The sequence below is a fragment of the Anabrus simplex genome, chromosome 14 (genome assembly GCF_040414725.1).
Source record: "Anabrus simplex isolate iqAnaSimp1 chromosome 14, ASM4041472v1, whole genome shotgun sequence".
NCBI lineage: Eukaryota > Metazoa > Arthropoda > Insecta > Orthoptera > Tettigoniidae > Anabrus > Anabrus simplex.
The window spans coordinates 96819467-96840954 of NC_090278.1; the positions used below are offsets into that span (position 1 = coordinate 96819467).

Sequence of the window (21488 nt, forward strand, 5' to 3'; positions counted from 1 at the left end):
CCCTATGAGCATTCATAGCAGGGACTGGCTGCATAAGAATTGGCATTACTAGCATCGCTCATACCTCAGTCACTTTCATATTGTCAAAGACAGAGACAGATCTATGAAAGTAACAAAATTGCTCTAGCCTATACCAGAAGACATAGTGCAATGTAAACATTAGGTCCTGTCAGCAAAGGCGGGAATAAAACATAAATGGTCGGAAATTGTATTCTCTTTAACTTTTCGACCAGACCAATAACATACAGTAGGTATTTAAAAAGTCAATTTTAGGTGCTTTCCCCTAAACTACAATTTCATCCAGGGTGAATAAAATTGTTTATAGCTTAGACTGTAGTTTCTTATTCCCCAATTCTATACACTGACTTTCATTAAATTCTGTTACCCCATTTTCTCATGGCTCAGCGTTGACATGGACTTGGCAACAAAAATACAAATTCATGAATATCTGTGTTATCAAAGCCAGTACGGTAACAATGTATGACATAAATGATCAGTAATTTAATTCTATATAACTTTAGTTATGTAGTATTTATCGATAGCACCATTAATAATATAAATATTTGAGAATTCACTTTTAGGCCTTCCCCTAAACTACCATTTCAGTCAGCATGAGTAAAATGATTTATAGCCTAGATTGTAGTGGCTCATCCCGCGACTTCACCCTACCGATTTTCATTAAATTCTCTTCAACCGTTTTCTCGTGATGCGTGTACATACATACAGACACACAGAAATTATGGAAAATTAAAAAGTGCATTCCCTTGTTAGTATGGATATGACTGATACAGAAATACCATTCTTTTCAAATACTGAGCAATGTACAGACAAAAGTCTTATTTTATATATATATATATATGAAAGAGACATTCTTGTATTTGCATGGGTTGTTCGACACTTAAGTAACTCTGAGCAGAAGAAGTGGAAACATTTAGCACAAATCACAGCTTTATGGGACGAAAGAGGATTTGTTGTACAATTCACTCTCATTCCTTACGTTTCGAATCTGCTCTTACTTCACTCTCTTCAGGCTGGTGTAGTACTGTTTATCATCTGATTTATTCAAATTGCTCCCGTACTATGCAATATTGAATGTCAAAGTGACAGTGAGCCAGTTAGTTAAAGAGTTGAGAAGTTTCAAAGCATTGAATAAATTATAGGAATCTTCCAGATAATACCAGTGGAAATAGAAAATTAAGAAGAAAATGAAGAATAGTAAACAGGAAAATCAAAGAGGGTAGGGAGAATAGAGAAACTAGAACACAGTTAATGAGGGAACTGAATAGAGTGAAAAAGGAAGCAAAAGAGAATTATATGAATGCCATACTTCAGAGGGTAATTACCACAAAGGGAAATGGAAAAAGCTGTATTCATATATTAGGAATCAAAACGGAAAAGGAATCCAAATTCCTACAATATTGGGAGAAGGGCATGAACACCATTTAACAGATACTGAGAAAGCAAACCTATTTAGTAGGGAATTCAGAGACTCAATAGAAGATTGTCAGGAGTTGGAAACCGTAACAGAAGATACAGAGGGAGAGACTCATAGGGAAACAAGAAGCTTCTCATTCACAAATCCAACTGCTTCAGCAAGGAAAAGCAGCAGGAAGTGATCAAATTACTGGGGAGGTATTAAAGACAATGGGGTGGTACATAGTGCCTTATTTAAAATTTCTCTTTGACTATGTCATAAATAATAGTGTAATACCAAAGGAATGGAAGGAATCTATAATAATACCGATTTTAAAGGAAAGGGTGATAAAAGGAAACCAGAGAACTACAGACCAATCATCCTGACCAGTATAGTTTGTAAAATACTGGAGAGTTTAATATCAAAGTACATCAGAGGGATATGTGATGATAAAAATTGGTTCATGAGGAGCCAGTATGGATTTAGAAAGAAATTTTCTTGTGAGGCACAACTGGTGGGATTTCAGCAGGACATATCAGATCAGTTAGATTCAGGAGGTCAGTTAGATTGCATAGCCATAGATCTTTCCAAAGCCTTTGATAGAGTGGAACATGGAATATTATTAAAGAAATTGGAGGGAATAGGATTGGACGTAAGGGTTACACGTTGGATAAAAACATTTCTAAATTCAAGGGTTCAGAAAATCAAAGTAGGAAATAATGTATCGCAGGATGAGAAAGTTTGGAAGGGAATTGCACAGGGTAGTATAATCGGTCCGTTATTTTTCTTAATATACGCAAATGATTTAGGGAACAATATTACATCAAAAATAAGATTGTATGCAGATGACATAATTGTTTATAGGGAAATAAATAACATTGAGGATTGTTCAAAATTACAAAGGGACCTTGAGAGTATCCAACAATGGGTTTAAGAAAATAATATGAAGGTTAATAGAGGCAAATCAATTGTTACAACATTTACAAACAGGAGCTTTAAAACTGAATTTGAATATACTTTGGATGAGGTAGTTATCCCAAAAGATGGCAAGTGCAAATACTTGGGTGTGAGATTTGAAAGTAATTTGCACTGGAAGGGTCATGTGGATGACGTTGTTGGGAAAGCATACATCGTTACATGTCATAATGAGGCTACTTAAAAGATGCAATAAAGAATTAAAAGAAAAAAGTTACTTGAGTATGGTTCGTCCATTATTGGAATATGCAAACAGTGTTTGGGATCCTCACCAAGAATATCTAATAAAAGAAATAGATAGTGTGCAGAGGAAAGCAGCAAGATTTGTAACAGGGGATTTCTGGAGAAAGAGTAGTGGATCAGGAATGTTAAAGGAACTTGGGTGGGAAACTTTAAGTAAGAGAAGGGAGAAAACTAGACTTATAGGTTATATAGAGCCTATACAGGAGAAGAAGCATGGGGAGATATCCGTGAGAGGCTTCAGTTGGAAAATAATTATATCGGCAGAACTGACCACAAGTACAAAATTAGAAGGAATTTTAGCAGAAGCGACTGGGGTAAATTTTCTTTCATTGGGAAGGGTGTGAAGGAGTGGAACAATTTACCAGGGGTGGTGTTTGATCCTTTTCCAAAATCTGTACAGATATTCAAGAAGAGAATAAACAGCAACAGAGAAAATAAATGAAATGTTAGAGGGCATTTGACCAGTGCAGGTGAATAAATTAATCAATTAATTCCATCCCCTAGTCTAAGGAGTTTGGACAGCCGAAGTAGGGGACTGCCTGTAGGGGTGAAGTACAGTGGGGACTTCGAGGGCCCTGGGACCGCTACGGTAGCTGTGAAGGCCCTTCAGGAACACTGAAAAGTGGTGGCAAAAGGGGCTCTGGTTAAGACGCAGCAGGTCAATATGCTACTTAGGTTCCAAAATGGGTAAAAATAAATAAGTAAATAAATGCAATGTAAATTTTAATCTTATACCAGTTGTATAGTATTTAAGAAGTAATTTCACATACTGTATATGAGTTGACTATGTTTGTAAGTACAGGAGATAATATAAGTAAAATTTTGTAAACAATATAAATTTATTAAGTATGTGCTGTGTGTTTAATAGAAAAAATTGTTAGTGCAAATTGTATAAAATTGTTTTCTAGGAAAATTTTCTTTTTCTCTTGTTAACTTAAAATTTAGTGCATGACAATAATGTATTTTAGTGTACCATTTGCCACCGAGATAGACACCTCATTTGCAAATAAAGAGAATTTGATTTGATTTTGAATATAATGATTTACACCGTCACTCTCAATCCATATAGTGGAAATTTGTGTAATACATACATCCACTAGGATGCAGCAGAACAAAGATCAGACCATTTTAAATTCTACAGAAAGTAAAAAAAAAAAAAAAAAAAAAAAAAAAAAAAGAAACACTGGTTTGGGTTGATTCATACATAAAACAAAGGTAGAGATCTTCAGCTTCAAAGATATACCATTTCCATTCCGACAAATTTAAAACTTAACAGCTAAAACAAAATGTTGTTAGGCTTATACCATGCATGGAGGTTGGCATCGAGGGGTTAATAGTTCAGGTAGGCTTCCTAAAAATTCCATACATTAAACAGAATCTATGGTAAAATGTTCTGATACAGTTTTTCCACCTGTGATCTAATGATCTACAATAGCAAAAATATCTTCCAAATATCTGGTCCGATAAAAAAATCAACATTTTTTGTTTATTAATGATTTCAGTTTTTCTAAGATGTCTATGCAATTTTCTGCCACAGTTCCTAAGCCATTTTGTTGATAAATGAAATTGTTAAATGTAAAATAATTACCATAAAGTGGGGTAACTTTGGCCATAACAAATAATAACACTTATTTTCTCCTGCCTCCTATACTGAAAAAAATGAATCACTTGCAATACCAAAATGCACATACAATAGAATGCTCTGTCAACACTCGTTAGTCCAAGGAACATTGGCGGGCTCATTGTTGAGTCAATCGATTTTTTTCGCAGCCCCGACTGTTGTCTTGTCTGGAAACAGCAGAAAACGAAGTGTTCTCTAGCCCCAGCATTCGAATCTCCATTCTAGTGGTTTATGTAAGTACGTCTCGTAACCAATCAACACAATTTGATGCATTTTATTCAAATAGGTTTTTCAGGGAATCATCGTTTGATAAAAGTTGCCTTCTTTCGGGGTAACTTCGGCCATGCCAAGAACATACAGGAAAACATTACGCGGCCGCAGGTATTGTAATTACAATCCTGTTTACTTCAAGAACGCTTTAGAAGAGATCAATAAAGGCACAATAACAATAAACAGGGAAGTTTGTCCCGAGAGGGAGGGGAAAGACAGTTTCCATTTTCAATGATAAATAGACGGATATCAGTTGACATGAACGATACACATTTAAGAAATTGATTGACGGCCCATATGTTTTCTAATTGAGAAAACAGTGTATTATCAGGACAGTCAACAAGACTGCTTCTTTTCTGACCTCCTTCTCTCTTCATACAATTGGGCTTTATGATTTTTGTACCTTTTATTTATTATCTTTTGTACCATTACAAATATTTATGCAATGCAACATGTAATTTGTAATATCATACAATGCTTGTACGCTTAGGCTAAATAAAATAGTTTTTTCTTTGGGGAAGAAGTGAATTTGATTAGTATACATCTGTTTCACCACAAATCGTTTTAATTTGTTTGTGATTGTTGATACTGGGCATTCTGCAGGTTTTTAAAAAACCTTCACCGTGGCCAAAACATGGGGTAACTCTGGCAACTTTTTCGATAATCATAATTCATTACTGAATAACAATTAGAATTATGTTCATATTTAAAAATGAAGAACAAACGTGGCAGAACTTATGTTTTTCAGAAGATTAGAGGGAATATTTCACATTTTATTTTTAAAAATATACGAGAAAGTGGCCGAAGTTACCCCATTTTACGGTACTCTCCAAAACAAAACTCTAAATAATTTCTAATATTTTACGGAGTTTCTACATTCCCAACTACCTCTCTCTCTTTTTTTTTTTCTTTTTTTTTTTTTAGGATTACATTGCATGCCAAAAGCCTGGATTCAATTCCATACCTGTCCACAGTGATCATAACTGTAGATGAGGTGAATCACAATGAACACCATCATGGAGACGTTAAGTTATTCACCAGGAACAGAACTCTCTTCCTACTGCATTATCATCATCTCACACCAAGACGTGCACCAGGCGAGCCGAACACGTCCTCGGACACTTCCGACGCTGAAAGTCATACAACAGATGAGAAGCTTGGGACATGCATCACAACATTGACAAGTTTGTTTTATTTACTCCAAGCCCCTCACACATAAGTTATAATCATTTCTCAACTAACTGGGGTTGGCACGTGAATCAGATTTGGCCCATTATGCCGGGATACCCTTCCCGATGTGTAAGGATATAATTACATTTTTTCTTTATAGCTTGTTTCTCGTGTTTGTGGTGCAAATGTAAATGAAGAGGAGTTTATGAGACACCAAGCTAGAGGAATTCATTATTCGCATAATGATTGCTGAATGGTCTTGGGTAAGGAGTACAGGATGAAATCCATAACAAAAGAAATGCAGTGCAGTCGAACAAAATCAGGTGGTGCAGCAAATATTAGATTAGGATATGAAGTCTTAAATATTGTTATTTGGGTCGTAAAATAACTAATGGAAGAAGTAAGGAGGACATCAAATGCAGACTAGCACAAGTAAATACGGCATTTCTGGAAATTTGCTCACTTCGAACATTGATATAGGAATTAGAAATATGTTTTGTAGACTTTTGTCTGGATGTGGCATTGTATGGAAGTGAAACATGGACGATAACTAGGTCAAAAATGTGGTGTTACAGAAGATGGATAAATCAAATCAAGGATAAAGAGATACTGAATCAAATTGGTGAAAGATCGCTTTGGCTTAAATTGACAAGAAAAAGATAGAATGATAGGGCATATCTTATTCAGTTGGTTTTTGAGGAATGTGAAGGCAATAAAAACTACCCATTCTTTTTGGTAAAAACGAAAGGAGTAGACCAAACCAACGTATGAATATGACAAGAAGATTAGAGCAGATGTAGGGTGCAGCAGTTATGTAGAAATGAAAAGAATAGCACAGGATAAGGTGGTATGGACGGCTGCATCAAACCAGACATAGACTCAAACAATATAATAATAATAATAATAATAATAATAATAATAATAATAATAATAATAATAATAATGAAAAAACGCTGAAATTAAATCATTCATTTTGGTTATGTATGATCTTGTCGTTGACTCGTCAGGGCACGAGCTGCCACAAGTTTCTGGGTATAATAATTTGCTTATTTATGGTAAAAATAACCTGTAATATTGACTGGCAGAAACGTTTTCTTAAAACATTCCCTCGGAAACGTGTTTTCAGTTTCAGAATAGTTCGTTTATTGTTATTATCATGGGAACCTCCAAGCACGAGGAGGGAGGTTAATACGATAATCTACGGCAAAAATGTTAATGGCTACACTTGGACACTATGCTTAATAATTTGACGCAGGCTTAGCTTTCTGTAGCATTTGTCGTAAATTCACACACCTTGGCTACACTTGGACACTATGCTTAATAATTTGATGCAGACTTAGCTTTCTGTAGCATTTGTCGTAAATTCTTGAAGTAATTGTAAGATTCCAATGATAATAACAATAAACGAACTATTCTGAAACGTAAAATAATAAAAATAAACTAACCTCTTCTAAGGTTGAAAAAGTGCAAAATACCCCTACCTGACACCGTCACTTGCACCCTGCCATCACGACGTAGGACATTCGGTCCCGTCATCTCATTTAGGCACGCCGGGCCGCCGCGACCCACGTTGGATGCATTCGTATGTGAACAAGTATCAAGTAAGGATATTTTAGAATAAGGGTACCTCTCGCCCTCTCGTTCGTTCATAAGCAGTGTCTGATTCCTATGGCCACTCAGAATCAGGCTTTCTTATGACATCCCTCGAGAGCGTATTCTCAATAAATTATGCGAACCTCATGGGATTTGAACCCACGAAGTTCGCTTTAGTAATTCAATGCGCTAGCCACTGCGCTAATTTGACAAACTAGCGGTATGGAGTTGGATAGTCGTATAGTACTGCTCCTCTATTCAATTACAAATAGATTTTTATTTTTTATTTTCAAAATTCAAAAATAAATAAGTAAATTATGTCTCAATCTGGCAAGTAATTGGAATTTCTCTTATGATCCTTGATTTAAATCATCGCTCTTCGAGAGTTCTATCAGTACCAACTTTTACAACCGCTTTGCTTTGTAATTTTGCTCACAGATGGCGCGACCAGTTGTAATGGCGGGATAGCTAACATTACTGCTCATAGAGAGCTCTGTCACTACCATCTCGTACAACCTCTTTGGTCAATCAAGATAGTCTTGGCCAAGACCAACTATACAATATGTTATTGTTGTAGATGGTCTTGGTAAGACGGACTACAATATCCCGAAGCGGTGTGGGGTATGATGCGCAAAGGTATCACCCAAATATCACTATAAAATTTGTCACAAATGGAACATAATAATTGCTTTTACACATATCAAGTGAAAAATCCCTGGCAAATTAAGAAATACCGTCGTTATTTGAGAAATATGAAAACATATTTAAGGCTTGTAGACAGGACTGGTTTATGTCGTACTACACTGCTGGTGCCGTCTTTTGTTACTTTCTTCAATCCAGGGCTAGCACCGTGGAATGGGAGTGCTATGTCTGTAGATTCTCATTATCTTTGGCCAGTACAAACAGCAAAATAGTCAAAAGAAAAATAGCATGATCCCTGGACCAATAAATATTTTTATTTCTGTTCGAACGAAATCACTAGTCCACTGAATTTTTCTTATGTACATTGGCCATATCATTTTGTCGCCTATTAAATATTGCATATCGCGATACAATTCATGAAATGATGTCATTGACAAGTGAAGAATGAAACGAAAGCAAAGAACTTCAGTGAACACAGATATCACACACGAAATTGTTCAAAGTGTAAGACAAAAGACATACGTGTGTCACTGTGAGCGCAACACCAAATGTACTTGTAAAGTAGTAAAGTACGTATTAATATTCTCCAAAAAAACATATATTTCTTAATTTGCCAGGGATTTTTCACTTGATATGTGTAAAAGTAATTATGTTCCATTTGTGACAAATTTTATAGTGATATTTAGGTGATACCAATGCGCACTATACCCGCGGTGTGGACAGAACGGACGCCTCTTTCTGCGCAAGATGTCATGTCGATCACAGCCGTCCTGTCCACACAGCTTCGTCTTGTCATGCAAAGAGAATGTTGACATGAGTCAATGGTTTGACCAAAGAGGATAGAGGTTTGACTTCTATGATTTCTTCTTTCATAATTTTGCTCACAGATGGCGGGACCAGGCGCGATGGTTGACACCACCGCTTATAGAGAGCACTGACAGTACCATATTATACAACCTCTTTGGTCAGATTGCCCGGATCAGGCGCGGATGGTAGAATTGTTTGAACTTCTTTTATAAACGACTGGCAGGCAGCCAATTTAATTTTTATAGCTATGGCCGTAGTCTGTGTATCATTTACATCGATATCTGACTTAGCCTACTTTCTTTCTTTCTTTCTTTCTTTCTTTCTTTCTTTCTTAATCTGTTTACCCTGCAGGGTTCGCTTGTCCCTCGGACTCAGCGAGGGATCTCACCTCTGTCCTGGAGCATGAGACATTGGGTCGGAGGATACTTCTTCTTCTTCTTCTTAACCTGTTTACCCTGCAGGGTCGGTTTTTCCCTCCGACTCAGTGAGGGATCTCGCCTCTTTCCTGGAGCATCAGACTTTGGGTCGGGGGATACAACTGAGGAGAATGACCAGTACCTCACCCAGGCGGCCTCACCTGCTATGCTGAACAGAGGCCTTGTGGAGGGATGGGACAGGAAAGGAAGCAGGCGTGGCCTTAAGTTAGGTACCATCCCGGCATTTACCTGGAGGAGAAGTGGGAAGACATGGAAAATCACTTCCAGGATGGCTGAGGTGGGAATCGAACCCACCTCTACTCAGTTGACCGTTCAAATTGACCTCTGGAGGCCGGGTTCGATTCCGGGCTCCGCGACAAAGTTTGAAAAGAGCTGGAACGGAGTCCTCTCAGCCTCGAGAGGTCATTTATTTAGCTTCCACGGACTAGGGCTCTCTAAAGACTTCCTGCACTACGTTGGTAAAGCAGTTGACCACCCCAGCCTTGTATATCCTCTTTTTTAATGTTCTCCACGCTAGAAAATAATGCTATACTAACATAATGTAAAAATACTCATTCTCAGTATTACTCAAACGATTACTCAACATTAAAATTAGTATATTTTGTACATCATTGTGTAAGTTTTATTTGAGGCAGTGATTATAAAAGCAAGATCACTGATAATTTGCCTTTTAACAAAAAACAAACTAAGCATGTACTCTCACTGTAGAAATATTAGAAAAAATAGCTTACTAATAAATCGGTTTATTATTATATATTATCGAGGAAGAACTAGTCACCAGCGCTCCTTAGTGGGCTTAAATCAATAATAATAATAGGTAAGTACAATAGGTTGTTTGTAAGTTATGCGCTGCGGTACTGTCAAATGAAATGAGGGACATGGGGGTATTGATATAGGATACTGTCATTCTTAAGTCGTGGAATTTGACGTGGTAATCGGTCATTGTCGAAGATATACAAATTGTGATAGAAGATTTTGTTACCATACGAACTCAGTCGGTATTCCATACTTGCGTGAAATTGATTTTCAATGTTGTCGAAATAATAAGAAAAAATATTCCTAGAACAAAAATAATGCTGAAATGTGACGAACACACCCAAATAAGAGGGAACTTTATTTCTTTCTTTTAAAATTTTGTCTCATTTCATATTTACTTGTATTTAAAAGAGTACATTCTATGAGCAAAATAAACATAATTTGTGGTGAGTGTTACGAATCTCATAAGCTTATGCAGTTGTAATGAGCAGAGGATTTTAGTTTATTCAACCGAATATTAATGAAACAAATGTTATGTTATTAAAAATTACATTCAGGAAGAAGATAGGAATATAGTAACTACTGGTAGCTGAATCTTCTCTCCCAACGTGAAGTATTGCACTGATAATCAGTTACCAACGACTTGTAAGGCAAGTGACCCATGAGCTGTGGAGAATATAGAAAAAAATTTACTTTGGCAGAGTTAACACTACTTTTTTTTTTTTTTTTTTTTTTAACAGAGATTCCTCTGGTTTGAGGCGAAGTAGTATGATTTATCAACACGAATCGCCTTATAGGGTTGCAACATTGGTTAACTTGCTCAGACAGCACATTAAAAATGATATTTAAGTAATATTTTACAAATGTACTGTCTCCTTATATTACAGCATTTACAAAACAATAACATTCCATTTCTTGTTTACATTTTCTCTTTTTTCCGAAGCAATCCCATACATTTTACCTCGTTTCCGTACATTCTTGTTAAAGTCCACAACAGCATAGGATGGAATTTTGAAGAAGTGTCAAACATTTTTTAAAATTTTAAATTACAAGACGTTGGATAACATGTACGCTATTGGTACATTTATTATTCAAAATTTTCTCCATTACAAGATTTGCACCATTTTTCATTATGTCTATCTTAATCTGTTTATCCTCCAGGGTTGGCTTTTCCCTCGGACTCGGCGAGGGATCCCACCTCTACCGCCTCAAGGGCAGTGTCCTGGAGTTTCAGACCTTGGGTCGGGGATACAAATAGGGAGAATGACCAGTACCTCGCCCAGGCAGCCTCGCCTGCTATGCTGAACAGGGGCCTTGTGGAAGGATGGGAAGATTGGAAGGGATAGACAAGGAAGAGGGAAGGAAGCGGCCGTGGCCTTAAGTGAGGTACCATCCCGGCATTCGCCTGGAGGAGAAGTGGGAAACCACGGAAAACCACTTCTAGGATGCTGAGGTGGGAATCGAACCCCCCTCTACTCAGTTGACCTCCCGAGGCTGAGTGAACCCCGTTCCAGCCCTCGTACCACTTTTCAAATTTCGTGGCAGAGCCGGGAATCAAACCCGGACCTGCGGGGGTGGCAGCTAATTACGCTAACCACTACACCACAGAGGCGGACTTTTCATTATGTAATGCTGATAGTCCCCATAGAAGACCTCACAGTTACAAATTAATTTCATAACTTCACAATTTGGTTTCTTTAGACCACCCATTAAAAAAAAAAAAGTACGAGTGTTTCAGAGCTTGAGTCAGAAAGCTTATAGTTTAAAACCTGTCTGCATATAGGCCTACCACAAATCTTGGTTTTCAATAATACATTTGTTGTACTACCACCAATGTTAAACAAATTATTTCTGTCATATGAAGTTACCGTAGCTTTGACAAATATTGTAACTGTGGTATATGGATGTTAAACTCCTGCTACCGGACTCTGGGGGCAACACTGAATATTTAATGATCAATGTGACTGACTTAAAGGGTGTAGTAATGTCAGTGGGAGCTGGATCCAGGTTTAAGTCAGTGGTTGAAGTAGAAGGTGTAGCAGAGGCAGTCGAGGCATAATGCAGATTAATCTAAACAACCTGTATACCACAGTAGATACGTTACAGAACAACCCACCATTGTGTAATAAATATAGCACTATTCTGTCCATGCACACGGTGATTAAAGCAATATGTTCAATGTGAGGAAGTGAGCTCTCGCAGAGTTTGATCACATGGCCCATTGCGCTTGTATGAACCAAAATGGCGGCTAAGCATACCCATCTCATAGAGCCTTACCACGGACTGTAGAATTACATATTTTGAAATATGCCAACAGTATAGGAGTTGTCGAGTGATTTCTTAATACTAACAAAAATATATGCACAATAATGAACAGTTTGAAAAAGAAGAAATAGGAAAAACAAGAACACCAAACACCTCAATGTTAGGACAGCACATCCTAATTTTTTAAAATAATATTAATAATCAATATTTACAAGATAAAATAAAAATCTATGAGTGTGGTGTTAACAATACGTACGTAATCAGTGTGACATAAACATATTTTTTACGGCTATATATTAAGAACATTTACAAGTTAATACGTAATAGCATCATTACCAGCACTTCATCATAATTCTTCTATACTATAGAAGCAGCTACTCAGCAGGAATTTTTTTAAAGCTGTGGTAAATGAACCGACAGGACTAATAATTTAATCTTATTTGGAAGCTTATTATACAATCTGATTCCAACAGAGTCTACATGTCTCAAGGCAATGGTTTTACTCTTGTGCTCGATGATCTAGCCTGTTACGTCTCAATATAATTCTGATAGATCGTTTCTGTATTTGAAAAATAACATCAAGATTTGATTTGTAGCAGCCCCAGAGACCAATAGCATAAGTGATGACTGAACGGAAATATCCAAAATAAGCTATTCCAACATATTCTTCACTTCACCTATTAGACAAAATCCTTAAGACCAAAAAAACAGAACTCAGAGACTTTCCTATTTTTTTAATATGACAATCCCATCTTAATTTTTCATCTATAATGTACCGGTAAAAGAGCCCAACTCTCAGATTATATTTTAAAGTAAGCAAGTATATAGTTCTCAGGGCAAAAACTGGGTGACTAGTAGCTAGGGCTCGGTACAGGAGGTAGGGTCCTATCTACAAGAAAACTTTGACTTTGACTGAACATGAGTTTATTCATATAAGACATGAAATTGCACATCACCTCCAGGTAGATATAAGTTGTCTTCCACATAGTCCTATAATATGGCTCGGATTCTCCAGTTCACCAGGCCGGGCAGGTTGGATCACGCTCCAGAAGATTCCAGGGACTCCGTACAGAAGCGGCTGGACTGTCTGGGTTGGTAGAAGGTAGAGATGCCTCGAACTTTCGAGGCCCAGGTTGAACCCCGATGATCCTGGTTATGTTGCAGATAATCATTTACTACCTCAGTCCAATGTGACTGAGAGGGTTGATGTCTCCAAGGTCACTCGCAGTACTGATAAATCTGAGTTCATAAAAACCTTGGGTGATTAACCTATTAGCAAAGTCACTGGTTATTATTCATCAAGACTTTCAAAATTTAACACTCGTAAAAATGATATGTCTCTGTATACGAGGAGAATAATTTCAGAGTTCACCACTAGCAAAAGTCTTCGTCTCTGAATAAATACTGGCAAAAAAAAACACAAGTCCCTTCTCATGAAACTATGACCAAATTTAAAGTTCACCACTGGCGAAGGTACAAGTCTTTGAATGAACACGGACGAAAAACATAAGTCCATCCACATGAACATCTGAATAGATTTAAAGTTCATCACTGACGAAATTTATAAAGTTTTGAATCAACACTGGTGAATGTACAAGTCTTTGAGTGAACATGTACGAAAAACACAAGTCCATCCACCTGAATAAATTTACAGTCTATCACTGGCGAAATTTATAAGTCTTTGAATCAACACTGGCGAATGTACAAGTCTTTGAGTGAACATGTACGAAAAACACAAGTCCATCCACATGAATAAATTTATAGTCTTATCACTGGCAAGGTATCCAAGTCTTTGAATAAACACAGGTGAGATCCTAAATTTATGTTTTAAAGACATTGAATGAAGTTAGAGTTCATCACCGGCAAAGTTTATAAGTCTTTGAACCAGTACCGGCAAAATCACAAATTTATGCTTACGGGAACTTAAAGCACATTCAGAGATCATCACTAGCAAAGTTTATAAATCACTGTTTATTAGAGGAATGAGTCTCTTAACACTCGCAAGTATTGCAGGTTCAATTTATGAAGAATTCGTTCTTTAACATACGTAAATAATACAAGTCCATTGGAAAAATTCCAATCTCGAACACCCATAAATATTGTAAGTTCAATTATGAAGACTTAGAAAATGTTCTTTAACACTCGAAATATTGCAAGTCCACTTGAGAATACTTGGAAGAATTCGTTCTCCCACACTCGAAAAAAATACATGTTCACTTTATGAATACTTAGAAAATTACAGAGTTCCTCGTCGGGACTGTCACTACACGACGATAGTAGCAGCGCGAGTGTCCACGCTGACTACTCAGCTGTAACTGAGTGAACAGGCTACAGTGGGCCCTCCTTTTATTCGATCCGGGACGTCTACGTCACAATACGGCTTGACTGAATATCTCCTGAATCCCTCGATGGATTTACTTGAAACTTGAGCATTGTGACGTTCAGGTGATCCCAAACAAGATGACATATCGCTCAAGCTGCTAGCATAATTATTAAGGGAGTTACAAAATTTTCCCCGTCGAACAATCTGGAAGATGTGATGTGGAATCTAGAATATACGAGTCCAGGCTGGGAACACGTGGTGTGACGGGCGGGCGGTCTAGCTAGCCCCTGTGGCTACGTCACAGCTCACAGCTGTCCTTCACTCGCTTGCTTGCCCCACTGACGGTAAACAAACCAGGTGTGCTCAGAACATTACGCGTGATAATTAAATGTCATTCATACTCAAAAAATACTCATGTACAGGCCGTAACCGGTACAATATGGACACCTAAATATTTTGTGGTCAATGTATTTTCAATTGCATTTGCATTTCTTTCTTTCTTTCTTTCTTTCTTTCATTTTGGCCAAATGTGGACCACGTTAATTTGATTTCAGTTGCTTCTGGGCTTTGATCTGTGCCCAGTAATCCTTCATTCTTTCACTCTGCAACCTTCTTCTCTCTTCCGTCCATGGTGTTTGGGTCCGCAAACTAACTTTTCCTTGGAAATTCTTTGTGTTCTTTATTTTCGACTTGTAGGTGTCCCTGTTGCTTATTCCAATCCTCGTATTCCCATTTCTGTCAGGTCCTTCTTCACTTCCTGATGCCAGCGTACCACAGTTTTGCAGGTCTCAAAAACCTTACTATCTGGTTGGTCAGTCTTCCCAGGTCCATTTCTGTAGATGTGTCCAAAGAACATAGCTCTCCTCTTCCGGATGGTGTCTGAGATCTTTTCTATCTTTGCGGTACAGTTCTTGGTTCTTTCTGTATGATCCATCCTCTGTCCTTTGGGCTCCCAGTATCTTCCTTAGAATTTTTTGCTCCACCAGTTCTAACTTCTTGACCAATCCTACGTTTATCAGGTTCAAACATTCAGCTGCATGTAAGGCTTCTGGACGGATCACTGTCTGCTAATGTCTGAGTTTTGCATTGATTGAGATGTTCTTCTTGTTATAGATGTTCATACTTAGCTTGTATGCCAAGTTCATTTTGTTGATTCTCGATATCAGCGCCTCTTTCTCTGACAGGTTGTTATCTATCCACTCTTCCAGATATTTACATTTCTCTACTTTCCGAATCCTTCCTCCTTCCACTGTCATCCCTCTGGGTGCTGTTTCGATATTGGTCATGTACTGTGTCTTCTCAAAGGAGAAGCCTGCCTTACTTGCTTGTTCCTGGAGCTGGGCGATCTGGTTCTGTGCCTCCTCTATTGACTCTGACAGAACCACAATGTCATCCACAAAGGCTAGGCAGTCAACTACAGTCCCTCTATTATATCCCATTCGTATACCACCTATTCCTTGCATTTTCTTGTGCCACTCTCTAATGACCTAATACGGATCAGTGCTTCTCTATCTACCGAATCGTAGGCCTTCTTGAAGTCCACAAATATGAGCACGAATTTCTTGTTCCTCTGTTTCTGATATGCTGTGATCAACTTCAGGTTCAGGATCTGTTCCGCACATGACCTGCCCTTTGTGAAACCTCCTTGATACTCACCAATTTGCGGTTCCAATTGTTTTTCTGATCTATCTAGCAGTGCCTTTTAAAAGATCTTATATGCCTCTGGTAGTAGCGATATTTCCCTGTAATTGCTGATGTTTGCCTTATCTCCTTTCTTGTGAAGAGGGTGTATTAACGCTGATGTCCATCCATCTGGCAGCTTCTCTTCTTCCCAGATATTGTGTAGGATTCTTGGCAGTTCAACGATCGCTCTGTTGTCAGCCCATTTCCAAAGTTTTGCAATAATCCCATCTTCTCCAGGTGCGTTGTTGTTCTTTAAGGTCTTCTCGTGACTTCGTCCACAGTCGGAGGGTCCGAGTCTGGGTTTGGTTCCTTGTGACTGTAGTCGAATTTCTGAGACAGCGGCTCACAATTGAGGAGTTTTGCGAATTAGTCTGCCAGAATCTGGCAATTCTCCCCATCACTGCGAGCTACTTTTCCTTCTTGGTTTCTGAAGTTGAGGCTTGGTGGATCATCTACTCATGGTGTTCTTAAATGTTTTATGAAAGTCCCGAGTGTTATTTTTTAAAAATCCTGTTTGATCTGAATCAAGCGTTCTCTTCAGATTCCTGATAGTCTTGGATGTTCTTTTCCTTGTTTCCTGGAACTTCTTCTGGTTCTCTGGTGTTTTCTGGGAACACCAATTCTCCCACGCCTTTCGGCGTTCTTCCATTGTATCATCACATTCAGATGTCCACTATGCATGTTTCCTCTTTTCCTCCAGAGGAACTGTGACTCTTGCAGAATCAATCATAGCCTCTTTTAATTGTTCCCATCCTGGGTACTGTCCTTTTGTTTAATTCTGTTGCAAAATCCTTTATGCAGTCTGAGATTTTCGCTGTCAAACTTTGTTCTTCGAGTTGTGTTCCTGTTTTTCTGAGATCTTGGGATGATCTTGACTTTGATCTTGGAGAGGAAGTGATCTGAATCTAAATATGCACCCCTCAGGACTTTAACATTTTGGACCTCCTTTTCCGCATGTTTTGAGATCGCTACGTGATCAGTCTGGAACTCTCCTAGGTTTTCTTGGGAGGTGTCTAAATGCTGTAGATTCCATGACCAGATTGAAGGTCCTACATAACTCTATCAATCGCTCTTCATTTTGATTAGTCCTTTTGTGGGCTGGATAGTCTCCAATGATAGCTCTGAATCTCCTTTCTCTTGTCGATCATTCGACTCAGCATGATGGAAAAATCTAGCATTTTCATTTTTTTTTTTTTTTCATTAGGGCCATCTATGGACCATGGTGCTTGTGTTTTAGCTGTTTCTTGATGTCATCGTCGTCGTTTCCCACAATTGGTGCTCTTAGCGGTTAGTTTGGCAGCTGTTTTCTTGTTGGTACCTCGAGCTTTCCTGATGGCCCAGTAGTCCATTTTCCGGCTAAATTCAATCTTACGTTCCTGAGACAATTTCCTGGTCTTGTCTTTTGGTCTGTGGGTAACTTCTGTAAGGGATGTTACAAAGGATTTAGTTCTAAGAATTGTATGATAGTTGCTCCGATCAGCTATGTCATTTTGATTTATATGGAGTTCTGGAAGGTCCTTCTCCACTTGCTTCATCCACACAAATCCAGTAGCTTTGCCCTTGTTAGCAGCCTTGAAGATCTTATGGGATAACCAATTTGAGTCCATTCTGGATAGGTGTCTGTAAAAAGCCAGTCGCCTTCTTCTGATGCCATCTATGAGATTTTCTTGGTGTTTATATAGCTCATGATTTGGTTGATACCATCGCCTTCCATCTGGTAAAATTCTTGGTCCCACTATCCGCCTCAGGAACTTTCTTTCTTTTACCTCGAGGGCTCTTAGTGGGGTCTTCTTAGTTAAATATAGACACTCTGCTGCATAGAGGATTGAAGGTCTGATTACTGCATTGTAGTGTCTTAGTTTGACATTCATCAACAGATTTTTTGACGTATATAGCTTTCTCCAGGCATGGTAAGCCTTATCTAGTTTGAGTCTCCTGTGTTCAAGAGCCATTGTTTTGCTGAGGTCCTCTGAGAACCATTCCCCAAGGTACTTTACAGTTTTGACTCTCTTGATGTAGATATTATCACTGACTCTCATCATTCCAGGGGCATCTTTGATGTTAGTAACAAACTCGGTCTTTCCTATGTTGATCAAAAGACCCATTTTAGCCACTATTGAGTGCAGTGTTTGGAGCTGAGTAGTAGCCTCCTGTATGTCATTTGCCAATAAAGTCAGATCGTCTGCAAAGGCTAGGCATGGTATCCTTAGGTTGTCGGCTTTAATCCCAATCCGTAATCCAGTGTTCTCTGGAAGGAATCTCATCCAGTCTCTAATGATCTTTTCCAGAACGCAATTAAATAATATGCATGAGATGCCATCTCCTCTCACCCCTGTTTTAATGGCGAAACTCTCCAAGAGTTGTCCTCTAAACTTTAGTCTGGCTGTGGTATTGTGCAAGGTGGCTTGCACCAGCCTATTGATCTTGTCGTTAAGTCCTAATTCTCTTAATGGTTTTGTCATGGTAGTTAGATGCCTTGAATTCCATGTATTGGGTCTATTTTAGGTTAAATGTTAATTTGTTTTTCCTGAACCATGATTCTAACCTAGACAGGACTGTATTTGCTGCAGTTTCTATAGACATAGGGTCAGGATTATTAATAGTTATGTTTGTATCATCAGCATACAGAACTGCAGTTTCTACTTGATTATTGTAACGAAGATCATTCACATAGATCAAGAAAAGAACAGGCCCCAAAATACTACCCTGCAGAATACCTAAGTCTGTTTTTTACCTGAGAGTGATATGTCTCATTATGCCCTTTACTGTTACAATGTGTAATTTCAACAAACTGGGATCGTTTATCCAGGTATGATCTAAACCAGTCGTTAACAATTCCTCCAACTCCAGTCTGATATAATTTGTGCAACAATATTTCATGATCAACAGTATCAAATGCCTTTGAAAGGTCAAGAAATAGTCCTATCACAGTTTCATCATTATCAAGAGCATTTACGACCAACTGTGTAAAATGTGATAACCCAGACAAAGTAGTTCTGCCAGCTCTGAACCCGTGTTGTGCATTATTTAACAAGTTATATTTGATTAAAAATTTAGTAAGCCGATCTTTCATAGCACATTCAAATATTTTTGAAATAACAATTTATGTAAATCGTGTAAGTTTCCACTTTTAAAGACTGGGATAACTTTAGCTGTTTTTAGGAGATTAGGAAACTGCCCACTAGAAAATGATTCATTGATGAGATAAGTTAAAGGTTGTACCAGATAAGGAGCACATTTTTTAATGAGTTTGGTGGGAATTTCATCTACACCTGTGGAAGTTTTATTCTTCAAAGACTGTATGATTGTAAGAACTTCCAATTCTGTTCCTGGAGTTAATTGCATAGAATTTTGTACAAAGGTTGGGAGTTCTGGTAATACATCTGATTTATTTGCATTCCCTTATTTTTTATGGCAGCTACTTTATTTTCAACTGCGTGTCTGTTGGTTTCTCCCTTGATTACATTCCGTATGGTTCGTGATTGATTGCACGACTCTTTAACTTTCTTGTTATTGAGCATTATCTTCGCCGCCCTAAGAACTCATTGATAGACTGATTTGTAGTTTTTAACGTACAAAAATCCAGGTCACAAGTCTGCTGTGCTAATCTACTTAGTACTTTACATTTTTGACTTAAAATCCATATACCCTTTGTGATCCATGGGTTTTTTGAAGTTTCATTAATTACTGCAAGTTTTTTTTGGAAAAAGTAATTCAAATTGTGTTTAAGAAATGCTTTAAAAGGTTCCAATGCTATGACGAAATGTTATTGGAGCCCTGGTCTGAAACTGCCACATGCAGATGCAGAGATGCGTTTGCTTCATTTTGGCTGAATGCTTGTTAATATTCTCAATTCCTAGTTGCAGATAATCCAAAATTGATATTGGACGCTTGCATTTTAGAACAATAGAAATTAATGTCTGTCATTGTAGTTGAGGTAGCAGTTACCCGGGTGAGTGTAAAAATTAAGTGTTTTACATTACAGCTTTGAAGAACATGCAGTATTGCACGTTATAAATTTCATATTAGGGCCCGTATTGTCAAAGTGTCAACTTGTGAAAATTTAAATTTATAATTTCACCTTAATTTATTTATTTATTTTAATTTTTTAGTCAGGTTTATGGAGGTTTTTGTTTTTGTCAGCCCAATACTGTTTCATCCTTTCTGAACGTAATTTTCTTTCTGCTTCTGGAATCACTCTTCCTATTCTCTGCTTGTTGATTTTTATCTATAGCCTAGTGTGTTTATCTTTCAATATTTTCAGTGTATTTGTTTTGTATTTTAACTGTTTTATTGTAATATGCAACTCTCTCATGTCTTTTTTAAGTTCTGTGATCCATCTAATATTATTCTTACTCTTCCATAATTTTTCTATTATTTTTCTGCCAATTCTATTTTCTGGTGACCGTATTAGATGGCCTAAGAATGATATTCGTTTCTTTTTCATTGTAGTGGTCACAGGTTCTATTTCTTTATAAACTGTCTCATGTGTTTCAGTTTGGTTGCTTTGAGAGACACATTTTATTATATTTATTTTTGGTAACATGCAGTGCTGTAATCAGTTTATCTATTCTATTTTGCCATGCTGGTTTCTCGTTCAGGTTACTAGTCGTCACAAGATGTGTCCTCACCTTATTTTCAATATTTGTATGTGGGACAGAAGATGTCCCATAAGAGGACGAAACATGTATCACGAGTATAGTTTAATGTAGTCTTTTCAATGAAGACAATTACAATATTGTAAGAGTGGAATTATAAATTTAAATTTTCACAAGTTGAACATGCAGTAGTTGTGATGTTGACGGAAGGTTTTCTTCAGTGAAATCTATGTTAAAATCACCACAAGTATTACTTCTGCGCCTCTATTCCTACCGAAAATGTTATGAAGGACTTGATCTAATTTTCCAAAGAAAATCTCCACATCCGTATCCAGTGAACAGTTAACAGATTTACCCTTTTACCATAGCGAAGCTTAAATTCCATTGAAGTTAGTTCAAATTCTAATTCAGAATTATGCACTTCAAGATCCTTCCTTTCTTTACAATCAATTCCTGACTTAGGAAATATACAAACTCTCCCATGCTCTTTATTAACTCGACTGTAATTACTTGCTAGATAATAACCTTCAATATTAATGAGTTCAAGTTCATCATTATTACATCAATGTTCGTTCAAACAGATAAACATAATGTCCCGTATTGAATTTTAAATTACTTGTAATTGTAAAATTTTATTTTTAAGACACTGAATGTTCTGATGAAATATTTTGAACTCCCTATTTCCATCCTC

General features: G+C 37.5%; 1 protein-coding gene across 3 annotated transcripts in view; it reads right to left on the reverse strand.

The window, feature by feature from the left end:
- LOC136885536 (2-oxoglutarate dehydrogenase complex component E1) overlaps nt 1-7423 on the reverse strand; it is a 149438-nt gene extending 142015 nt beyond the window's left edge. For 2 of the 3 annotated variants that reach the window (XM_067158142.2, XM_067158147.2), the window contains exons 1-2: nt 7175-7423; nt 5488-5653 (exon numbers count right to left, since the gene is read on the reverse strand). The gene's annotated coding sequence lies outside the window, so the exon portion shown is untranslated. Of the gene's footprint in view, nt 1-5487; nt 5654-7138 lie in introns of all 3 variants that reach the window. The other variant, XM_067158144.2, reaches the window with a different exon arrangement.
- Nucleotides 7424-21488: the final 14065 nt, after the last annotated feature.